Source organism: Pantherophis guttatus, chromosome 1 (genome assembly GCF_059756535.1).
Source record: "Pantherophis guttatus breed Tessera chromosome 1, ASM5975653v1, whole genome shotgun sequence".
Taxonomy (NCBI): domain Eukaryota; kingdom Metazoa; phylum Chordata; class Lepidosauria; order Squamata; family Colubridae; genus Pantherophis; species Pantherophis guttatus.
The window spans coordinates 214243200-214265685 of record NC_142063.1 but is presented as its reverse complement, the minus strand read 5'-3'; the positions used below and the strand labels follow the sequence as shown (position 1 = coordinate 214265685).

Here is a 22486-nt window from a genome sequence, read left to right as displayed (position 1 = left end):
GCAAGTACAGGTCTTAGATTTTACCCTTCCACACAAAGAGTTTTTGAGATTATGTTTTAGAAGACCAACAGAGTTGTTAACAGAGTTGGAAGGGACCTTGGAGGTCTTCTAGTCCAACCCCTTGCTCAGGCAGGAAGCCCTATACAATTTCAGACAAATCTCTTATCCAGTCCCTTCTTAAAAACTTCCAGTGTCGGAGCATTCACAACTTCTGGAGGCAAGTTGTTCCACCAATTAATTGTTCTGTCAGGAAATTTCTCCTTAGTTCTAGGTTGCTTCTCTCCTTGATTAGTTTCCATCCATTGGTTCTTATCCTGCCTTCAGGTGCTTTGGAAAATAGCTTGACTCCCTCTTCTTTGCGGCAGCCTCTGAGATATTGGAACACTGCTATCATGTCACTCCTAGTCCTTCTTTTCACTAAACTTTACCTACCGAATTCCAGCAACCGTTGTTCATATGTTTTAGCCTCCAGTCCCCTAATCATCTTTGTTGCTCTTCTCTGCACACTCTGCACAAGGTTCAAGATCAGGTAGTTCAACCAATTCAGAAGCAAAATTATACCCAGGAATCTCTGGCTCTGGGAAATACAGATCTTGGGAGTCCACTGTCTGTTCTTCAGGTAGTTAGTCCCAATTATCTTATTGTCAGAGACCAAAATAGGGTCTAGTTATTTTGTGGGGGGAAAGAAGTCTGCTGCATATGGCAAGGTCAGTTACTTGCCACAGGAAGACCAGGGTCCCAAACATCTTTGTCTGTCTTCAAATATGTACCCATAAGGCTGCCCCTTACTTCTCCCACTTAAAATACGTAAGGAATGAGAATCATGCATTCACTACGTTCACTTGCAAAGATTTCTTTCTTTCCTGTATTACTTATTGCCGGTGTTAAGCCTTGTTTATGAGTTCTTGCTTGTACGGAGAAATGCAATAAGTCTCACTATGTCAGGCTGTAAATCACCTGTCTGCCAGTAAGTAAATTAGGTCTTCCAAGCAGTGTAGTAGCAAGAGGGAATATATACTCCAGGGAGGGTACTTCACAGAGGGATAAACTGAGGTTCCTCACCTTCCCTTTGAGTCAGCAGTTAATCTTCTCTGATTCAATCTCGGGAAGACAGACGGAAGTTTGTTTTTTTTTAAATGTGTTTTATAGCCACGTTTGCAGGAGCTCGAAGCACACCTCCTCTCATTATTCTAATCATTCTAATAATTATTCCAGTGCAAGTTCATTCTAATAATTAGTCCCGTGCAGATTCACTGTACTGTAGCTGCCTTTATTTTTGTTAGGAATATTATGGATGTTGCAATCAAATACATCTAGAGATCACAAGTTAGGTCAATCTAGGACCATCAGATCTGAGGTGCAAGAAGCCAGGTGATTTTTAGAGATATAGCAAAGCCTATTTTTCTGCCCTTTGGTGGTTCATATGAGTTTTTCAGCCTTAGCAGTCCTGGGTAAATCTGCTCCAGTTAGATCTCCAGTTTGTTGCAATTATACATTAGTTACTCTCTGTAGTAACTATCCCGTGTTCTTCTCAATCACTTATCTAATAAGCAGTATGCAAACAAAATAAATACAGCCATTTAAGCCATTTAAGAAGAGAATACCATTTCTCTGGTGTGGCTAGAGATAATAAGTTTTTAAAAGCCCCATCAAACAGTAGGAGAGATCTCTGCCAGGGTTGGAAGCAGTGGGTTCTACTTACCTTTACTACCGGTTTGCAGTGCGCAAGCGCTCTTCTGCGCATGCGCAGAAGCTTCTGCGCATGCACAGATCACCTATGATGACATCCGGGTCAGTGGGCGGAGCCTCCCACCGGTTTTACTACCGGTTCTTACAAACCAGTCCAAACCGGGAGCAACCCACCACTGGTTGGAAGGCATCTGCCCTAGAAATCCCATTTGCACTTATGGATGCAAATCTATGTTTTGCTAATGACAGGTCCTAATTTGAGGTATAATGGAGATAAGATGAAGGCAGTTTTGAATATTCAAGATGCAAAGTCCCTCCATTCTTACGTAAGGCTCCCCATTGATGTTCTATATCTATCTCAGTATGCTGCATTCTATCATAGCTTCAGTTCAGATTCTTGCAATAAAGCTTCCCCTTGGGGCAAGATAAGCTTAAGGGGCAAAAAAAAAAAAGACCCTAAGGCCCATAAAATGCTTTCAACAAAAAGAAAGAAAGAAAGAAAGAAAGAAAGAAAGAAAGAAAGAAAGAAAGAAAGAAAGAAAGAAAGAAAGAAAGAAAGAAAGAAAGAAAGAAAGAAAGAAAGAAAGAAAGTTTCCCAGTAAAAGCCAATGGCAGATTTTAGGTGTAAACAATGAAAATGCAAACGGTACAAGAATAATTCAACAGAGTTGCTTTGCTAAAAAGAGACAAAAGTAGATTTTTTTTCTTTTAGAAACTTATTCTAAATGTTTGCAGAATCATCCAAATGTTCACAGATCCCTGCTTCCTTTGAAGAGCAGTTTGGGAAGGGTGTCAGTTCAAGGCCTGAATGCATCTTCAAAGTCAACAGAAGAATAGGGAGTTTTCTTGAGTACCCAGCTGACTTTGATGGCACTCTAAAAGATAAGGACTGCAGAATCAGAACTGGTCAGTACTTGGAAGGGAGATCACCAAGAAATTCCAGGGCTGTCGGATAGCCTGGGAAGACAATAACAAATGAGAGAAGGTAGCAGAAAAGAAGAAGACGCTATAAATAATAAGTTTTCAGCATATAGTGAACAAAGGGAAGGGTATATCGACAGAGTTCTGCTCCACTAGGAAAGAGTTTTTAAAACATGTCTCAAAGGCAAACTACACTAACAAGCAGCCATGCCATTAATCAATCAGAATGGAGAAGGAAAGAAAAAAGAAAGAAATTAGGAAATTATTTTGAAAAATAGCAATCTGGCTGGACAACGCGTACAGACTTTAGAGGCGGAAACAATTTTTGGCAGGAGGGGAAAAAAAATCAAACTAATTATCATAGCCTGAATTTCTGCTTTAATCTTCATATCAGTTTCAACATGTCAATCTGTAGAGATTTAAGAGGGAAAGGTTGCAAAGCACACGATGTCAGCATCTTAAAATTAGAATTACAATATAATTTTAAGCAGCTGTAGCAGTCATCTTTGAAAAAAAAATAATCACATTGAAAAGAGTGCTACTTCTGCATTTCAAAATGGCAGCAATGTGTTTTATATTAAGAGACCCAGAACCAGTTTCAACAGATTGTCATTTAAGATAGAAGCATACAAGAGAGATCAATATTACTATCTCTGGGATGAATTTCTTAATCCAGTTTGGGTGAAATATATGATGTCCCAATCTTCCATGCATTTTTTAAAAAACTAAATCTAGTAGTAAAGTGGCAGAGAGCAAAGAATAAGAGATAAGATAGTTATTTGGCTTATCTTCACCTGCCTGAGATAATTTTGTAGTTTTAAAATTATGGATTTTGCTCAAAGAGAAATAGAAAACAGGACCTCACTGCTGCCATTTAGCGATTAGATGCCATCAAGTCTTAGCTACAGAGCTACTTAGCTACTCCTAGCAGATGGATTTTCTCCGTGAAGATCTCTCTCTAACTTGATCCTTTGTGTCTTCTAGTGGTCTAATGGTCATCAAGAGCTTTGCAACTGAGTCACAATTTTGCCACCAGGACAACACAAATAACCAGACAGAAGAAGAAGTCCCACTATCAAGGAAGGTTGAACATACTCTTCTATCATACGCAAATTTAAGATAACTTCCTACATGCAAAACAAGGCTGGACTGCTATTATTCTTGACTGCCTTACTTCACTGGACCCAGGGCCAGCTCAAAAGTATATGGTGCCCCTAGACTGTATTGACTGATATCACCACCTCCCGTTGATGTGAAAATTAAATAATAAATAAATTAAAAGAAAAGAAAAACAAACAAAAAACCCTCAAAGGGGCCTTTTCTGCGGTCAGTTTTCTAGGTTTTCTACTTTATCCACCATAGGTGTCACACCTTGTTTGTGAGCCGTCCTTCTCTCAGAGAAGCAACATAAAGCAATGGGAGAGAAATCAAAATATTTCCAGATTATTTAAAGACGCACAATATAATGTTAGCGTAAACAAAAGCATCCTGTTTGTTGCTGCAGCGTGTCAGAACAAACAAAAACAGTCTTACCTGAGAATCTGGAGCATGAAAACAAACACTTGGGCGTCTGACAAGATTTTGAAACAGACTCAAGAAATAAAGCTCAGTGAAAAGGCTTCACTTTTTCTTGCTGTGTCTGAAAGTTTCCAAGTGTCGTCTTCCCTCGGCATGTGATGTGCAATCTGTTTTCCTAGCTATGGTGTCTGCATCTCAGATTGGTTAGAAGAAAGTATTTAGGTAGTACACAAACAGTTAGACAGGAATAGGACAACTCTACATTCCCAGACAGTTGCAGCCACCCTATCTCATCTTTGCTGGGCCCATCATAAAAGGAACTGGGTCACTGGTTATCTTTTGGCCTAGTTCTCTAAACAGCTGCCATGTTTATCTGGATGCCATTTACATTTCCCAGAGTTCTTTCAGTGTAGCATCCCTCTCAGGCATTCAGGGAATTTGGAGAATGAGCTGAAGCATCAAGCAGGGTGCCACAGAGTTCAGACTGGGTCCTCTACTCCTCCACATGTTTATTCATGACTGGGATGAAGTGGAAGCATCAGTACGGTATTGAGAGGCTAGGAAAGGAGCTGAAAATAAAAAAAGGGAAATTTAACACCGAGAAATGTACATTTCTTCACTTGGGAAACTGAAATGGAATGCACAGGCATTGCTAGTTTAGCAGCAGTCCTTATGAAAAAGATTTTGGAACAGTAACTAATTACATACCAAGTGATGAGTCAGTGGTGTGATATTGGCTGCACCAAAGGCAAATCAGTTTGAAACCGCATCAACTGGAACGTGGTTTCTATATCTGTATTTGGCCAGTTCTCACCTTGCATAGCATCCAGTTTTGGGCGCCAATAAGGATTCAGTCAAATTAGCTCAGGGAATGATAGTAAGGGTGATAAGAATACTAGAAAGCCTTGGTAGTACAGTGGTTTAATGCACCCTGTAATTAACACAGCTGCCTGCAATTTCTGCAGGTTCGAATCTTACCAGGTTTAAGGTTGACTCAGCCTTCCATCCTTTCTAAGGTAGGTTAAATGAGGACCCAGTTTGTGGGGGCAATAAACTGACTTTGTATAAATATACAAAAGTATGAAGGCTATTGCTTAACGCATTGTAAGCCGCCCTGAGTCTCCGGAGAAGGGCGGCATATAAATAAAATTAAAAAAATAAATAAATTAAAAAAAAAAAAGAAAGGAAAATCTAATAAAGAGAAAATGAAGTAAATGGGAATTTAAGGGCTTATTCTTGAAACAGGTACGAGACCATTTTTCAAACACCTTAAACCAGTGTTTCTTAACCTCGGCCACTTGAAGATCTTCAAGTGGCCGAGGTTGAGAAACACTGCCTTTAATCATGTGACAAAATAAAAAGATTGAGATATGGTGCAGGAATAGTCTAAACTATAGGTCATTTTACAGGTGTAAAAAAAATCCGAATTTGTTTGGAAGAGGATTTCTGAGGTCAGTTTAAGGGACAGTAACTTCCTGCTGTTGAAAGCAGCAGAAGAGAATTCAGGCAGAGTCATTGGAAGCCCAGATAATCTCAACTATCCTTATAAGAATCTATGGGTTCCCTTGATTAATGCCATGTCATGTTTTTTAATCTCCTTGTTTATTGACCGTTTTATATTTGCATACAAAAGTTGAGGTATATCTGTAAAGAAAACAGATTTTCTTCCTCTCCATCTCCCCTTCTCTCTCATCTTCCCTCTCTTCCCCCACTTCTAGCTTTGAGCAGTGAAACCATCACACAGGGGAGAACAAATGACCATCATAGATAGGCGTTTCTCCTTTCCAATTGAGTCCAACTTCATACTTTGTGAGTTATTCATATGAAGTGGCATCTGAATGAATTATCTTCATTAGATTCCTTCTTGCTTAAACTGCAGGATGCAACAATCCAATTGGTTTGTCCTTTTTGTCATGGGTCTTCTAAGTATATCCAAGTCAGTGGGCTCCAAAACACAAGAGAGGAAAGTTGACAAGGCATGTGGAATACTGTTACCTTCCCACTGAAGTGATACCTATTAATCTACTTGCATTTGCATGCTTTGAAATTGCTTGGTGGGCAGGAGGCAAGGCAAATGATAGGAGCTCACCCCATTTGCGCGGAGATCAGGTATCAAACTCAGGCTGTCAGCTCTCCAGCTTACAAGTTCAGTGTCTTTAACCCCTGAGCCATTGTGCCCCTACAATAAGGAAATACCCAGCTATAAAAGGGGCAGAAGATTTTAAAGATAACTTCTCCATGGCAATTCAACACAATCATGCAGTTACATGTAGGAACTATAAGGTGATATATTCTGGAACTTAGCACATACACACATACAAATGGAATTATAATAATTGGCATCTTCCAATTGACATCATTTTATAAAGGAGAAATAAGAAAAGCTTGGCCAGTAAAAGGTATTGGCAATAAACATAGAGTAATCATATTTGTCATTTTCATTAATCTTTCAAATTAGGTGTTCACAAGGCACTAATAACAGCGTACAATATTCAATGCAATTTCATGGCTATTATGCACAAGGAACATTTCCATGTTTGCTCTTCCATACAGCTGTTAGAAAGCATTACACTTTGCAGATATTCCTGTGCAGTGAGCAAATTCAAAATAGTTGAATCTAAATAGAATATATTATGGCCCCAAAGCCACTCTAAATTAAAAATAGGGTGCGATTTGTCCCTCTTCATACTTTGTCAGTTATTCATATGAAGAGATATCAGAATGAATTATCTCCATTAAATTTCTTCTTGCTTAAAGTCAGGGGTGAAATGCTCCCGATTCAGACCGGATCGGGCAATCCGGTAGCGATCGTCGCGGTTGGTTCAGCGATCCAGTAGCGATGGCCGAGCAAAGCTCCACCCACCTGCCCAGGTGTCACTACTTCCTGGTTTTAACCAGAAAGTAATGTGTTTTTTACCTTCTGTGCATGCAGAAACACAAGAGAACCAATATAACAACATAGGTCCCTAGGCAGGATATCTCGCATATCTACATTGTGCCTTGCCACAGACTGGCTGAGGGTGCTTAAATATAATGAAAGACCCTTTGAACAGCAGCAAAGGACGGCTCGCCCAACATCACTGTCATACCTCTGGGAGATCTTCTGCTGTTGCTGTTCTGCCTCAGATAGGAGCCCCAGTGGAATGGGATGACTTGCCATAGCCAACCTGCCGCGGCCAACTCACCATTACCAATTCACCAAGGCTAACTCACCATGGCCAGCTTGCCACAGCCAACATGTTGGCAGTGGCCAACATGCTGTGGCACAACTTGCTGCAGGACAATTCAATAATTTTATTTAATTATCTAAAATAATTCAAAAGATATTTTAGTTTTTGTCATTCCCATTTCATTTTGTTCCTCCTTTTGCATCCTTTCTCTAATGGTTCTATTCCATCATTTATTTGATATTATGTAAGTTTTGTCCCATGGCAAGTTGACTGTGGTGAATTGTGCCAGGGTGAGTTGGCCGTACTGAGTTGGCCACAGCAAGTTGGCTGTGGCAAGATGGCCTCAGTTGAGTTGGCTGTGGTGAGTTGTCCTAGACATGACCCCCAGGGGTCTGGTGCTTGTTATTTATTTATTGGTGTTCTATTTCAAATGCTCCCATGACGCTTCCACCATCGGCCCTCTTAGTAGCGCATCCCAATAAGAACATCAATACAGGGTCAGCAAAAAACAGTCCTAGCAACCTGAGTTTTGCAAATTCTTCTCTATTCCTAATAATGGCAGAATCAAATCAAAGACTAATAATTACAAACAAATCAGGAAAAAAGAGTATCCAAGATTATTGCAGGTAGGTCTAAATTTATTTAATTATATAACATGCCTACAACTGAGAGACATCTGCTACATTTTCAAGGTTGGACATATTAGACTAGCAGCAGAAATCCGCTGAATGCTTTCCAAACATAACTTGTTATAAAAAACAAAGGGGGGATGAGCAAAGTACCTCAGAGATATTGCTGTTATAAAACTTTTTTTTCCTGAACATTGTATTATGCTACACATAATACTTTGAATACTAGAAATTGAGCATGAAAGGAAAAATAAAGATATTCCTACCAATTTTTTCCATAAATCATAGAAACAGAAGCAATGTGGCAAAACTAAGGAAGAATCTCTCGGGACCATTAATGTTCTCCATTCTCCTCCCCTTTCTGGGTTTTAGCTCGAAAGATTTATATAGTCTACTTTTTTTTTTCACTAACTGTTCAAGAACATTTAGTTTCTGGAGTGAATCATAAAACCAGAGAGTCAGATCTGGAAGACATCATAGAGGTTATCTAGTACAATTCCCTGCTCATCGCCTGATCTAGTTGAACATCTCCAATGTATGACCTTCCAGCCTCTTTTGGAAGACCACCAATAGAGGACACCTCACCATTTCACATGTCTGCCAACTCTAGGATTCCTCTTGAATGTCAAGCTTGAACTTCCTTCATTAACATTGTAACCTACTGGTTCCGGATCTGCCCTCTGGGGAATAGGCCTCTCTTCCATGTGAAAGCCCTTCAGATCTGTGGGGAAATCCAATTTTTTTTACTACCGGTTCTGTGGGCGTGGCTTGGTTGGCGTGGTGTGGTGTGGTGTGGCTTGGTGGGCGTGGCAGGGGAAGGATACTGCAAAATCTCCATTCTCACCCCACTCCAGGGAAAGGATACTGCAAAATCTCCATTCCCACCCCACTTCAGGGGAAGGATACTGCAAAATCTCCATTCCCATCCCACTTCAGGGGAAGGATATTGCAAAATCTCTATTCCCACCTCCCTCTGGGGCTAGCCAGAGGTGGTATTTGCCAGTTCTCCGAACTACTCAAAATTTCCGCTACCAGTTCTCCAGAATCTATCAGAACCTGCTGGATTTCACCCCTGCTTCAGATATTTGGAGACCGCTATCATAATTCCCCTTAGTCACCTTTTCTGTAGCTAAATATAATCCATTCCTTTAACTCTTCCTTCATGAGGCTTGGTTTCTGGACCCTTCAGCATCTTGGTGGCTTCTGCCCTGAACTTTATTCTCCCTGCCTTTTTTGAACTCTGGAACCCAAAACTAGACTCGGGACTCCAAATGGGGTCTGAACATTTGCTTTAGTTTTTGCTTGTTTCATTTCTATTCCCTTTGATTCCTGTTGCCAAGAGCTGCCATTACCAACTGCTTTCACCGAAAAGGTCAATGCTATGCCAGGGCGATACAAAACAAAAGGCTCAACACCTAAGTCCACGTCCTTGGAGACAAGTTCTATTTATCTCAGTGGGATTCCTGTCTTGGGAAACATACACACAACTGGGGGCTGATAAAGGGATTAAGAGTTCATAATATAGGAGCAAATACCACATTTTCCTAAACAAGTGAGATAAGTTGTGCTAATGCAATTTCAGATAAAAGCAGCATGCTTTTTACTTTGGCTGGTAAGATTGAGTTTGTTAGAACGAAAACAAAGACAATCTTCACAGTTGCTTGCTGATACCACATTGGATAGGGGAAATGACTCCACAACACTCATTTATTTGCATGTTGCCTTTGTAGAATCCTTTGAATTAGCTATGTTTTTCAGCTAGTTCAAGAGAGATGGTATTTTTAGCCTTGATTCACAGTTTCAGCAGGATGGAAAGAGGCAAAAAAAGAAAAAGAAAAGAAAAGAAAAAGGCAAATGCAGAAATCAGTGTTTGCACTGTTCTGCCAAATAGTTCCTGAGGCAGGCAGGCAATCCAAATCGCTAAGTATACATTCAGACATACACACATACCGCTCAACACAGGACTCCCAAGCCCTTGCCATAAAGAAGAGGGAGTCAATCTGTTCTCCAAAGCACCTGAGGGCAGGACAACAAGCAATGGATGGAAACTAATCAAGGAGAGAAGCAATCTAGAACTAAGGAGAAATTTTATGACAGTTGTCCTGAAGGTCCTTTTTCAGGAGGCAAGTGGACTTTCTTGTTTTTTCTTTGAAGACATTTCGCTTCTCATCCAAGAAGAAAAAAAATAAGAAAGTCCACTTGCCTCCTGAAAAAGCACATTTGGGACAACCATGACCTCGATGACTGAGAATCTCTACAGACTTTTAGCGATGCAATTTGGGATGAACACCCTTCAAATGGTGTGAAAGTATGAATGGATTTCCAAAAAATTGCAGACTACAGGAACCATTAGCACTCCTCAGGTGATCCTGAGGACATACAGTAGATAAACCTCCAAGTGCTTCAAAGACCCTTTAAAAGGATGCAAATGACCAGCTGTCTGCAAGGAATATAAATCCTTCCGTTCCCCACCATCCAGTCAAAGCTGAAGAAGCTTCTTGGATGAGAAGCGAAACGTCTTCAAAGAAAAAACAAAGAAAGGAATAGAATTTTATCAACACAGTTGAGTTTCCTCAGCTTGTTCCCATTCAGAAAGGTATTAGTTTTGTTTTTGAATGTCCCTAGATTTCACTTGGCAATTTAATCTCTGGAGAAAATTATCCACTGAATAGTCTAAAATATCCGACAGCGGCTAGGTGGGGATGAAAGCATTAGAAAAACCGAGAATGTTGCTCAGTTGTGAATCAAACAGCTGTGAGGAAGCCCAGGTGTGCTAACACATCAAGGTCTGTTTGTGCCTTCTTAGGGTGGGACTGGCCAGGTTTATGGACTCACAGCTGACCTTGTAACAAATGAGAGATGGGGAAGTGAGCCTGTGAAGCCTCCGCCTTGAATACACATTCACATGCTTAAGATCACCTTTGATACTTCAGAACTGGAAAGGCAGAAAAGCAAATAACAATAATAAACCCTTATTCCCAACTGTGGTTCTTATATCTTTCTTTCTTTTTTTTACATGGATTACAAAAAATATGCTATATGTCCACCAGCTGAAACATTCTCTCTGCTTTTTTATTGACTTGTTGCTTGTTGCTTGTTGTGCCCTCAGAAATATCATCACTGTTGTTTTTTTTTAATTTGATTTATATGCCGCCCTTCTCCGGAGACTCAGGGCGGCTTACAATGTGCTAAGCAATAGCCTTCATCCTTTTGTATATTTTGTATATTTATACAAAGTCAGCTTATTGCCCCCACAACTGGGTCCTCAATTTACCTACCTTAGAAAGGATCACTGTTCAATAAACTCCAAGAAAGAGTTTCCTGCTACTTGCTACTTGCATGTACGGGTAGTCCTTGACTTATAACCACTTTATTCTCTTGCTTTCTGGTGCTTTGGAAAATAAGTTGACCCCCTCCTCTGTGTGGCAGCCCCTCAAATACTGGAATACTGCTATCATGTCACCCCTAGTCCTACTTTTCTCTAGACTGGCCATACCCAATTCTTGTAACCGTTCTTCATATGTTTCATATCTTTTATTATTTTAAATGACTATCAGGACTGGGGAGGTTTTTTCACTGAGGTTGGGGGGAAAAAGCTATCGGAAATGTTAATGTTGCCCCTGTCATTTGGCAGTGTGCAACATTACACTTCAGCATTATGATCTCCAGAACTTCCCCAACAACTTCTCGCCCGCCCACCCCCGCCCACCCCCACACAGATGGTGTTTCCCATTTGTTGCAAAATAAGCAACCTTAACATCAGAGAGTTGGGAGTAGCATCAGAAAAACCACCTAGTAGTTGCTGTCCTTGGATCACTATTGAAGGAAGGTCAACTCTATCTGTGATCAAATAGACATCTTCATTTTGAAGTCACCTACAACTGTTCCATCTACAGAAGAGCTGCTAGAGCTGATTCACATAAATATTAGTGACTTTTTCATATGTTGATCATCATCTGGAGAAGAAAGAGGTGTATGTTTGCTAGATTGATAGATAGATGATGAGAGAGAGACAGAGAGACAGAAATGGGAGGGAGGGAGAGAAATCCCTGATCTCTTTTACTGCATGGAAATAATGCATAGAATAATGCATGGAACTCCTTGCAGTTCATATACAATGGCACTATATATTTGGGGAAATAACTTAATTGGATATTATTGGTAGTGGCCTTCAAAAAGCATGTATTCTTGGATTACAATCAGATATATATTAGGTGGCTCATTGTGAAATTTATTAAATATTGCTTATATGAGAATCATTCCATATACAATTAAACTTATAAAAGAAAACTTGCACAGAAATGTCCTTTATTTTTCAATAAATTACAAAAGAAAAAAAGTGATGGTATAAAATCCAATATTCATTCACATGTCTCTGATGAGATTTAGACCGATCTGCAAGTTCTAATGTGAATAATCCCAATTCCTTGTAAATGATAAAAAAAAATAGTATTGTTTCAATTTAGATGTCCATCCTTTTGTTTTCTAAGGCTCACTCCTAAAGAAATGTACACATGATTTCAATCTAAGATTTCCTTTGTTGTAGAAATTCCTTTGCATTCGGTTCTGCTAAACATGCACGAGACTAGGCAGCATGTAATAAACAAAGCAGGTAGACAGACCTGTCCTTTAGCCAAATACTGAAAAATGTGAGCAGTCATTCATATCCAATTTTTGCAAACTGATGAATTAATGTGGAGAGGATTGTGTAACAATGCCTGTTTTTACTTACTTTATCTGCACATGCACACAGTACAGACCAAAAAACACAATTAAACAATGTTTTAAGGTTTATTAATCAATAATATGTGCCCCAGGAATGTGTTTTAGAAAAGCCTTCCATTATGTTGGTTTCTTTCCCAAAATGTTCCCTTCCAGAAAGTAAATATCAAGGCTCTGATGAATCTACATCCCAAAGCATGCTGCCTTTTGTGTGATTCGTTTGGTATACCATTTTCTTTCTATTTCTTGCAGAATTCAAAATACATATTCCACACAATGCATTCCTATTCCGGATTCTATTTCAAAGGCACCCATATGATTCTTGGGTCTATGCTCTTTTCTCCTATTTATTTCCTCCCAAAGGCTAACCAGTAGGTACAAACATGAGGGGGGGGGGCAGTTTTACCAGGATCTGCACACCTATTGAAAAAAAAGTCACATGATTTTTCTACAAAGTAACCAGTTGTGAAGGTTCATTTGTGTCAGAGGTGGGTTTCAGCAGGTTCTGACCAGTTCTGGGGAACCAGTAGCAGAAATTTTCAGTAGTTTGGAGAACTGGTAGTAAAAATTCTGATTGGCTCCACCCCCATCTATTCTCTGCCTCCCAAGTCCCAGCTGATTGGGAGGAAATGGGGATTTTGCAGTAACTTCCCCTGGAGTGGGGTGGAAATGAAGATTTTACAGTATTCTTCCCCTGCCATGCTTACCAAGCCACACCCACCAAGCCACACCCACAGAACTGGTAGTAAAAAATTTTGAAACCCACCACTGATTTGTGTGTTGTGTTAATAATGAATAGGTAATTATATCACAATTGTCCAGACCAGTGTTTCTCAAACTCGGCAACTTTAAGATGGGTGGACTTCAACTCCCAGAATTCCCCAGCCAGCTTGCTTGAAGACCACACATCTTAAAGCCGCCAAGGTTGAGAAGAACTGGGATAGGATATCGCAATTGGGTGCATCGACAGGCAGCCCACTCTGAACTTCAGACAAATGAGGCAACTCATTCTAAGAATCAGCTGCCTTTCTGACCTCAGTTAAGTGGAATGGAAGGAGCTGAAAAATCTATGTAAGCCATGCCTGACTAGGCAGTCCTTAGGAATGTTGTCATTAATGATCTATTTTGCACCACCCTGTTCATTGCTTTTGAAACAAAGTTTCTGGACCAACAGGAAGAAGAAAGTCAGATGCATCCTTAAATCTTAATTCTACACCATAAATTCTCGCCCCCGCGAAAGTCTTACAAACACAGCTACGTTTCTTGAACAGAGGAAAAAACAAGGCTTGCATTATGGCAGTGGTATCATATTTTCAAACCTCAGCCGGGATAAACTGCATCCAATTAAGTTGAGAAAATATGGCACAGCTGGACGCCTGGAGATCTGAGCCACGTTCCAAAGAAAAAGTGGGATATAAGTCAACTAATAGCTGATAACAGTATGTACTTTCTTTATATTACTATAAGAATTAATTACAGTGTATTTCTCCTCTACGGAAGATTTCAGAAGTACCATTAAAACAATGTTCTCTCTGTAATGTACTTAGAAGAACTATTCAACATCTGGCAGTGAAAAGGAAATGGTTTTCTGATTATGCAGATTGGTTCCCAAGAGCCCTAATAATTTTGTTAGTCTTTATGGCAGCCACGGACAATCTGAAGCCCAAGGCCAGAAGAGACTGCTCATGAGATCAGCCACGAATGCTGACACACACACACACACACACACACACACACACACACACACACACACAGACACAGAGCCCGGTGTGGTCTCAGGAAGCAGGCTGGTAAGAGCTGTGGCAGTCTCTCTGGCACGATTCCAAAGCAGCCTCCATTAGCTGGAAGATGGAAGATGCAATTCTGCAGTTTAGTTTGGCAACCAAGAATTATAGCTGAGAGAAAAGGAGGGCAGGGAAAGGAATGGCGCACTCATATGCCTCTTACATCCAAAGGTTGCTAAACAATACATGAAGCTCCCTCCCTAAATATAGAAATGATGATGGAAATGCTTTCTTGGGGAGCGGGAAACACTTTAATGTTTGCCATTAAAGTGGTAAACAGAATATCCATCTTTCCTTGCAGCCCTTAGCCACAAGGGAATATTTACAGAGCTTTTTACAGTTGATTTAAAGTCAAGAACCATGTGATATCAGTCTGGCTTATTTGCAGGTTCCGCCACATTTCTGGAGATCGTGGATTTTTTTGAGTGTTCCCAAGAGCCAAGCATCTTGGCACTCAATCTTAGCACAATTCTACTCATAAGGCAGAGCTTCATGAACTTCTCCAAGGGCTAATCGCTAGATACTCTTTTGCAACACAAAAATTATCATGTGGATCCAAGTTATGCAAGGAGAGAAAATTGATCAGAATGAATTACTGCTGGTCAAGCTTTGGAGGCCAACGAACCATATTTCTCTCCACTCTCAGTGCAAACAACCGCTTTCCAGGAGTGAAGATCAATAGGATTAAAGCAAGAGAGAAAGAGTTAAACCACTTCACATCTTTTAATTACCAGCCATTTCAATGGGGATGGGGGGAGGGGAGGGGAAGGGAGGGAGGGAGGGAGGGAGGGAGGGAGGGAGGGAGGGAGAGAGAGAGAGAGAGAGAGAGAGAGAGAGAGAGAGAGAGAGAGAGAGAGATGGCTACTTTGACTGATTCCATCAGGAAGTCAAGCGTCAACCCATTTCATACATATGTGTGAGTTGAGGGGCAAATTTGTTTAAGGTAAAACATAAGATATTTGTTAAAATAATATTTCTCTGGTCCACAATGAGTATCTTTGTTGTATATGATAGATTTTATCCTATGTTTCTGAAACTTGGCACCTTTAAGATGTGTGGACTTCAACTCCCACACATGAAGTCCCATGTGTGGACTTCAATTCCCATGTTCAGCACTGTTGTAACTTTTTGTTGAACATAATTTGTTGAACAAATTATGTTAACCCAAGTTATATTAACAATGTTAAATGAGGACTGCCTGTACCTTTAACAAACCTTATTGCTTGGACTATCCTGTTTGAACCACAAAAAGTGAGACAAATACTACTCATAGTTAGAATTTTTTGTGTCTCTTTGCTGACAGGCCTAAGCACCCAGATTTTTGCAGCCAGGATACGGCAACCCAAATGGGGAGACCTCATGGGAACTGTAATGATTAAGCAGTGTGTGGAACAAAGAAAAGAACAAGAGAGGGAAAAGTCACCGCCACCCCACTTCTTTGCCACATCCTTGTTGACTGCTCCTGCCAAGTCAGTTACAGGTAGTCCTCAATTTACGACCACAACTGAGTCCAAAATTTATGTTGCTAAGAGAGACATTTGTTAAGGGAGTTTTTTGCCCCATTTTATGATTTTCGTTGCCACCCTTGTGAAGTGAATCACTGCAGTTGCTAAGTCAGTAACACGGTTGTTAAGCAAATTTGGTTTCTCCATTGACTTGGCTTGTCAGAAGGTCACAAAAGGTGATTCACACGACCCCGGGACTCTGCAACCGTCATAAATATGAACAAGTTGCCAAACATCAGAATTTTGATTACATGGCAACATGGGAATGCTGCAACAGTCATAAGTGTGAAAATAGTCCTTTTTGCAGTCCCCTTGTAAGTTCGAAAGTAACTAAACGAATGTTTGTAAGAGGAGGATTACCCATACTGTGCTTACTTTGAATCCAAGGTCAAAGTAGAAATGAGGAAGGCACTTTCCAGTTGGAGGAAAAGAACCCTTTTTGCCACCCTCTTCCAATCCTGTTTTTAAATATTCCAGTGATAACTCTTGATCTGTGTCTCCAAAAGTGAGCCCCAACAAAGAAAGCCCTTGTGTTTGTAGAAATCAGTTCAAAGAAGCACGCAAATAGGCCTCATGCTCGCTTTTCATCGTGCCGAAGAGCTGAGCCAGCCCAATGGCAACAAATAACTCATGCTTTTGCGAAATAAGTGGAGCCCAATTAAGCCCGAACACATGCTAATGTTCTAATGAAGTCAATGGACTTCAGATGAGAAACAAGGCACATGTACCAATTAGCTGACACTGAAGGCATGTGAAGAAATAGCACCAATTGTAATGAAACAAAAGAGCGGTAAAAGTCACCATTTAAAGTAATTACCCACAGGGCCTTTGCCAAGCTCTCAAAATGCCCTTTTTGCACAGTGAGAGGTCAGGGGACTTTTGTTTTTAAGATGTGGCCAATTCACAGTCTCCATTGTCTTTCCAGGCTGCCCCCATAGCTCATTTTTCTGAACAAAAAAAAAACAAAAAACCTCCACCAGAGCTTATTTACCTACTAAAGCAAAAACCCACTTTAGCATCAAATGAGCACCGAGGTGTCGATTTGAAAACCGCCCCTCCCCAAAAGAAAACCACCCACCCTCCTCCAGCTTCGTTTGAACAGCTGTGGAGAGTCTGTTATTTATCAGAAACATTTTTAACAAAGGCCAAAAGTGGGGGGGGGGAGGAGAAGAAGCAGTTCAGCAGAGAACAAGGCAGCTCGTGCTACCCTCACCCAGCTGTTACCCGATATGGAAGCATCAGAAAGGGGGAGAGAAAGAGAAAACGGCCACACGTTCAAGCAAAATGGATGCCTTCGTCTTCTTTCAAGAGAGTGAAGGAAATGTTTTAAAATTCTGTCAAAATATTCCCCCAAGCAACCATTTCCCCAAAACAATAGCTGTAAATCTAAGCATTCTATCCATGAAAGGGACAGCAATACCAATAGCCGTAGGCTTATATACCACTTCACAGTGCTTTACAGCCCTCTCTAAGTGATTTACACAGTTAGCGCATTGCCCCCCAACAATCTGGGTCCTCATTTTACTCACTTCAAAAGGATGGAAGGTTGAGTCAATCTTGAGCCGGTCAGGATCAAACTCCTGGCAGTGAGCAGTGAGTTAGCAAGACTGCATTCTAATCACAGCTCATACAGTGATACAGTGGATTTCCCCAATTCAGAATCTTCCAGATGATGGAACATAAAACTCCAGCAACCCCATCTAAAGATTATCTATACTGGGTAGGATAGGGGCAGCGGTAATCTAGAAAATGCCAGATTCGGAAATAATGAGGTCTATTATTATACAATGGAAAAGCTCAGTAATCGGCATGATTTTATACCAGAACAGCTCTCTGTCCTTAACACCAGCTAAAATAACACCATAGTCAAGAAAATGCCAGACTTTTCATGCATGTTTTGAAAGAACAGAGGTCTGTAGCCAGTCTGTTTTTGGGAAAGATCTCATTGAAGCATATATGTTCCTCTGCTTTCACCCAGTTTGGCTGATGATATGTATCTCCATGCCTGGTTGATGGCCATCAAGTGTATCTCCATACTTGCTATTTCTTGCTGAATCTTTATTTTTATTTATTTATTTTATCTCCCATCTTTATTATTTTGATAAATAACTCAGGGTGTTGAACTGACTCCTTCCTCCTCCTATTTGTCCTACAACAGCAATCCTGTGATATAAGTTCGGCTGAGAGAAAGTGACTGGGCCAAAATCACCCAGCTGGCTTTCATGGCTAAGACGGGACTAGAACTCACAGCCTCCTGGTTTCTAGCCACTAGACCAAACTGGTTTAACCACCCACAATCTCTAAGATTACAGAGGTAGGTTGTCTTATAAATAGGATGTTCATATGTTCCCAGAGTTGTTCTTGAGGTTCTCAGGACCACCTTTCTCCTTGGATTGTCATGGAGTACCCCAGGGGTCTGCAACCTTAAACAGTCAAAGAGCCATTTGGACCCATTTCCCACAGAAAAGAAAACACCGGGAGCCACAAAACTCTTACCATGCCTGACTATTTCTTGAGCAGCCACAAAACTAGCATATGTAGTTGAATTAAATGTTCTGTTTTCTTCTAAAACTTTTTTCTTTTCTTGGATTTATCCATGGTTGGCCTACCGGGGGTTGAAAAGCTCAATAAATTGCATGCTGGTGGGTGTCACACATTGGCGGTTGTGACGCATATTTTGAGTGACAGGGAGCCGCAGCAGAGGGGTGAAAGAGCCACATGAGGCTCCAGAGCAGCAGGTTGCTGACCCCTGGCGTACCCAGTTAGAGACCTTCCTCTTTTCTTTCCGTGGAACAACCAGAAGGTATAACACAGAGCTATAAACACTGAGTAGGCAGTGTATGTGGAGTGCCAAAAAAAATGCATGCACAGTCTAGGTCCATATATAAAGCAAAATTGACTAGGTTCACACAAACTAAATTATTATAAGCTGTAACAGTTTTCTACAACATGTTTAGCAAACTAGCAAATATATCATGAAATGTGCAATGTGTAAACCAGGTCAATGTCACATAATGTTCCCTTTGTTGAAGTGATTTGAATGGATGTTGCTCATTTTCTCTGTACCAATTATTTACAAGCTATCAGCTGATCTACTTTATTTATGGATCCATCATTCCTTATGGGAGACTATCAAGTTCCTAAATTCTTTTTCATGCATTGAGCAGTATTTTAATTGCAGATTAATCAACAGAAAAATTAATAGCAATTAAATGAACAGATTTTTACTTTCTTCTAATCAAAATAGAAAACATAAGGTATTCATTAACTTTATTTTTTTTAATTAATTTGTCTTGTTTAAATATGCCAATTATTGTGACCAAAGATTTTATACACTAGGATTCTAAATTCACAGAATCAGTTCTATATACCCAAGGAAGTGTCAAGCATGTTCTTGAAACAGTGGCATCAGCCTTGCTCTCCAGCTTGCCATTCTGCAACGAAATCACTTCTAAAAGTATGAGAAATAGTTAAAATATTTCATGATGCGACCTGAGGGAAATTTGCAGTTTAGGCTCAATATGCTGATATTTAGGCATATGAGCCATGGTGGCACAATGGTTAGAGTGCAGTATTCCAGGCTACTTCTGCTGACTGCCGACTGCCTGCAATTGGCAGATCAAATCTCACCAGGCTCAAGGTTAACTCAACTTTCCATCCTCTCAAGGTCAGTAAAATGAGGACCCAAAATTGTTGGGGACATTATACTGACTCTGTAAACCACTTAGAGAGGGCTGTAAAAGCACCGTGAAGCGGTATTTTATTTATTTTATTTTATTATTAGTCATATTTCTATGCCGCCCACTCTCCGAGGACTCTGGGCGGCTTACACCAAAGACAGTATACTAAATAGCATATTGCCCCCTAACAATCTGGGTCCTCATTTTATCCACCTCGGAAGGATGGAAGGCTGAGTCAACCTTGAGCCGGTGAGATTTGATCCGCTGATCTGCTGAACTAGCAGTCAGCTGAAGTAGCTGCAGTACTGCACTCTAACCACTGCGCCACCTCAGTATATAAGTCTAAGTACTATTGCTAAGTGCTATATAGATGCATCAGTTGTATTCTGAAATACCTGAAATAGGAAAGACGCTTTCTACAAAGACAAATGCTTATCAATATTTATATACAAAAAAGAAAGTATTTGTAGCTCAGGGTTGAATTGTGGGGTCCTTGGAGCTCTTTGAACTTGTTTTCTGATAGACATTTCATTACCCAACTAGGTAATCTTTAGAACACCAAAGATTTTACCTAGTTGGTTAATGAAATATCTGCAAGAAAGCAACCAAGCTCAGAGATACATACAAACTGATACATTTAGGATGAAAATCATTAAAAATAATAATAATAAATCCATAGCACAGTGCTATTCAAAAAGTCATCTCGGTGAATTTCCAGAAGCTTACTTCAAAGGAAAAAATATAAAATTAAAGTCTCCATGACTGAACCTGCAGACCTCTTCATCCTGATTAGGAAAAATGTTGCCTTCGAACTCAGAGAACACTGCTTACAAGGAAAGATGTTTAGCATCATACTATTAGAAATGCCCTCCTCTAAAAACCATCATTCTGGAAAAACCGGACCAAAGGCTCATCGGGTCCAAGACAGTGTCAATTTTTTAAATCATATAATGTAATTTTTTTAATGTAATAATTTCCCATGTAAGAACTTGATGAAATCAGGATGCTAATTAAATCACTGACAGAACCTGCTCTTGCTCATTAACTTTCTTATGTATCTTATTCCAATATCCAGTGAGGGATTTCCTATTATGTCAGAAAAATCTTGGCATTTGGTCTCCCCTCATATAATCAAATGAAACTTGTCAGCTTATCTATATCTATTACATCCCATGCTTTATTGAACCCATTACAAAGATCAGGTGCATCTTTTTGCTGTGCCAGATTTTAGTCAATACTAAGTTCATTATGATTAATAACTTCATGCCAGTCTGCTGTTTTATAATGCCTTTAATTAATCCAAACTATATTGTCATGGGTTTTAAAAGACAAATCGGAGCCAAGGTTTTTACCTTTGTATACTGAGACCTTTTCATCCAAAATAGAACTTTCCACCAAATATAGATGCAGATGTTCTCAATTTTGTTTTACCTCAAAGAGCTGCCATATTTTTGAGGTTCAAAAGACTGCTTTTCTTATATAACACATCAAAAGAATTTGTACAGGCCCACTGGATGAGCTCGATTTATGACTACAATTGAGTCTCAAATTTCTGTTGTCAAGTGAGACATTTGTTAAGGGCTCCCGTTTTATGACCTTTCTTGCCACAGTTGTTAAGTGAATCACTGCAATTAGTAACCCGGTTGTTAAGTGAATCTGGTTTCCCTGCAGACTTGTCAGAAAGATGCAAAAGGTGATCACGTGACTCCAGGACACTGCAACCGTCATAAGTATGAAACAGTTGCCAAGCATCTGAATTTTGATTGCATGATCCAGGGGAAGCTCCAAAAGTTGTAACTGTGAAAAATGGTCATAAGTCATTTATTTCAGTGCCGTTGAAACTTTGAACTGTCACTAAATGAACTTTTGTAAGTTGAAGACTATCTGTAAATTGCTCTCCCGTAGTTTCTTTTTCGCCTGCAAGCTAACATTTAACCATCTTTTCTCCCATGCCAGCTCCTGAGAAAGGTACTTTGCTTCTCCTTGCTTGACTAAGATGCTGGTGGCTTGCTCAGCCTTTTCAGGCTGCTCATTCTAACGATATGGTTTGATTTGCAACTTCAACTGTACCCAGAGAAGGTGGTGGAGGTGGGTTTTGTCTGGTATTCCTAGACTATACTTTGTAGTTAAAATATATAATTACTGAAGAAAGCATAATGAAATCCACGACTGTTAGACAACACACAGCTCTTCCAATTAACAGAGGAACTGATTAAAAGAATTTACAGTAGCAGAGCTGCAAGGAAAAGCAATGTTATTATGACAGTTCTTTTCCTTCGTGTTCCTTTTATGTGGCTCAGGGATTCTTTATTTTTATGCTGCAGGGGCACTGAAAACCTCTTGATAATCCCAGATGTGGATTTTTACACTGCCCCACCCTCCTTTAGAGAATTTTATGGAGGGTCCAAAAACATTTTTCTTTGTAACCTTCGGGTTTTTCCCACTGCTTCTTCATTCTCGCCACAGACATCCTGTAAAGGAGAAGGGAAACTGTCGCCGGTAGTTGCTTGGTAGTGCTAAGATTTCTTCTTATTAGAATTTCATTAAATACCATTTCATGCACAGGCATAACCTTTTGCTGGATGCAGCTGACTCAGCTTTTTTTTTTTTCTATTGCTATTTTTCACTACCGTAAGCTGTAGAGCATTTGAATACTCGGGTGCTTCAAAATGACTGCAGAGCAGAGACTGTTAGCTCTCTGAGGTAGTCCAGAGAAGAAGCACAACTGAGGGTTCTAACCTTGTCTTTAGAATAAGGTTACATTAATGGGATCTTGCAAGACTGAAAAATATTGCTCCCTTCTGCTGCTTCTTTCACACTCTGGAAAACTAGGAAGGGTGCCATCTGAAATTCTTCCTATGCCTGCCC

The 22486-nt window shown here is 40.1% G+C and overlaps 2 long non-coding RNA genes across 2 annotated transcripts in view; one reads left to right on the top strand and one right to left on the bottom strand.

Moving 5' to 3' along the window:
• Nucleotides 1–17623, bottom strand: part of LOC117674204 (uncharacterized) — an 81824-nt gene extending 64201 nt beyond the window's left edge. The window contains exons 1-2 of the long non-coding RNA XR_015731319.1: nucleotides 17468–17623; nucleotides 4144–4697 (exon numbers count right to left, since the gene is read on the bottom strand). This is a non-coding gene — a long non-coding RNA (uncharacterized LOC117674204). The remainder of the gene's footprint in view (nucleotides 1–4143; nucleotides 4698–17467) is intronic.
• On the top strand, nucleotides 13627–15142 carry LOC117674205 (uncharacterized). Its single transcript, XR_004593756.2, has 2 exons — nucleotides 13627–14088; nucleotides 14822–15142. It is a non-coding gene; the product is annotated as an uncharacterized LOC117674205 (long non-coding RNA).
• Nucleotides 17624–22486: the final 4863 nt, after the last annotated feature.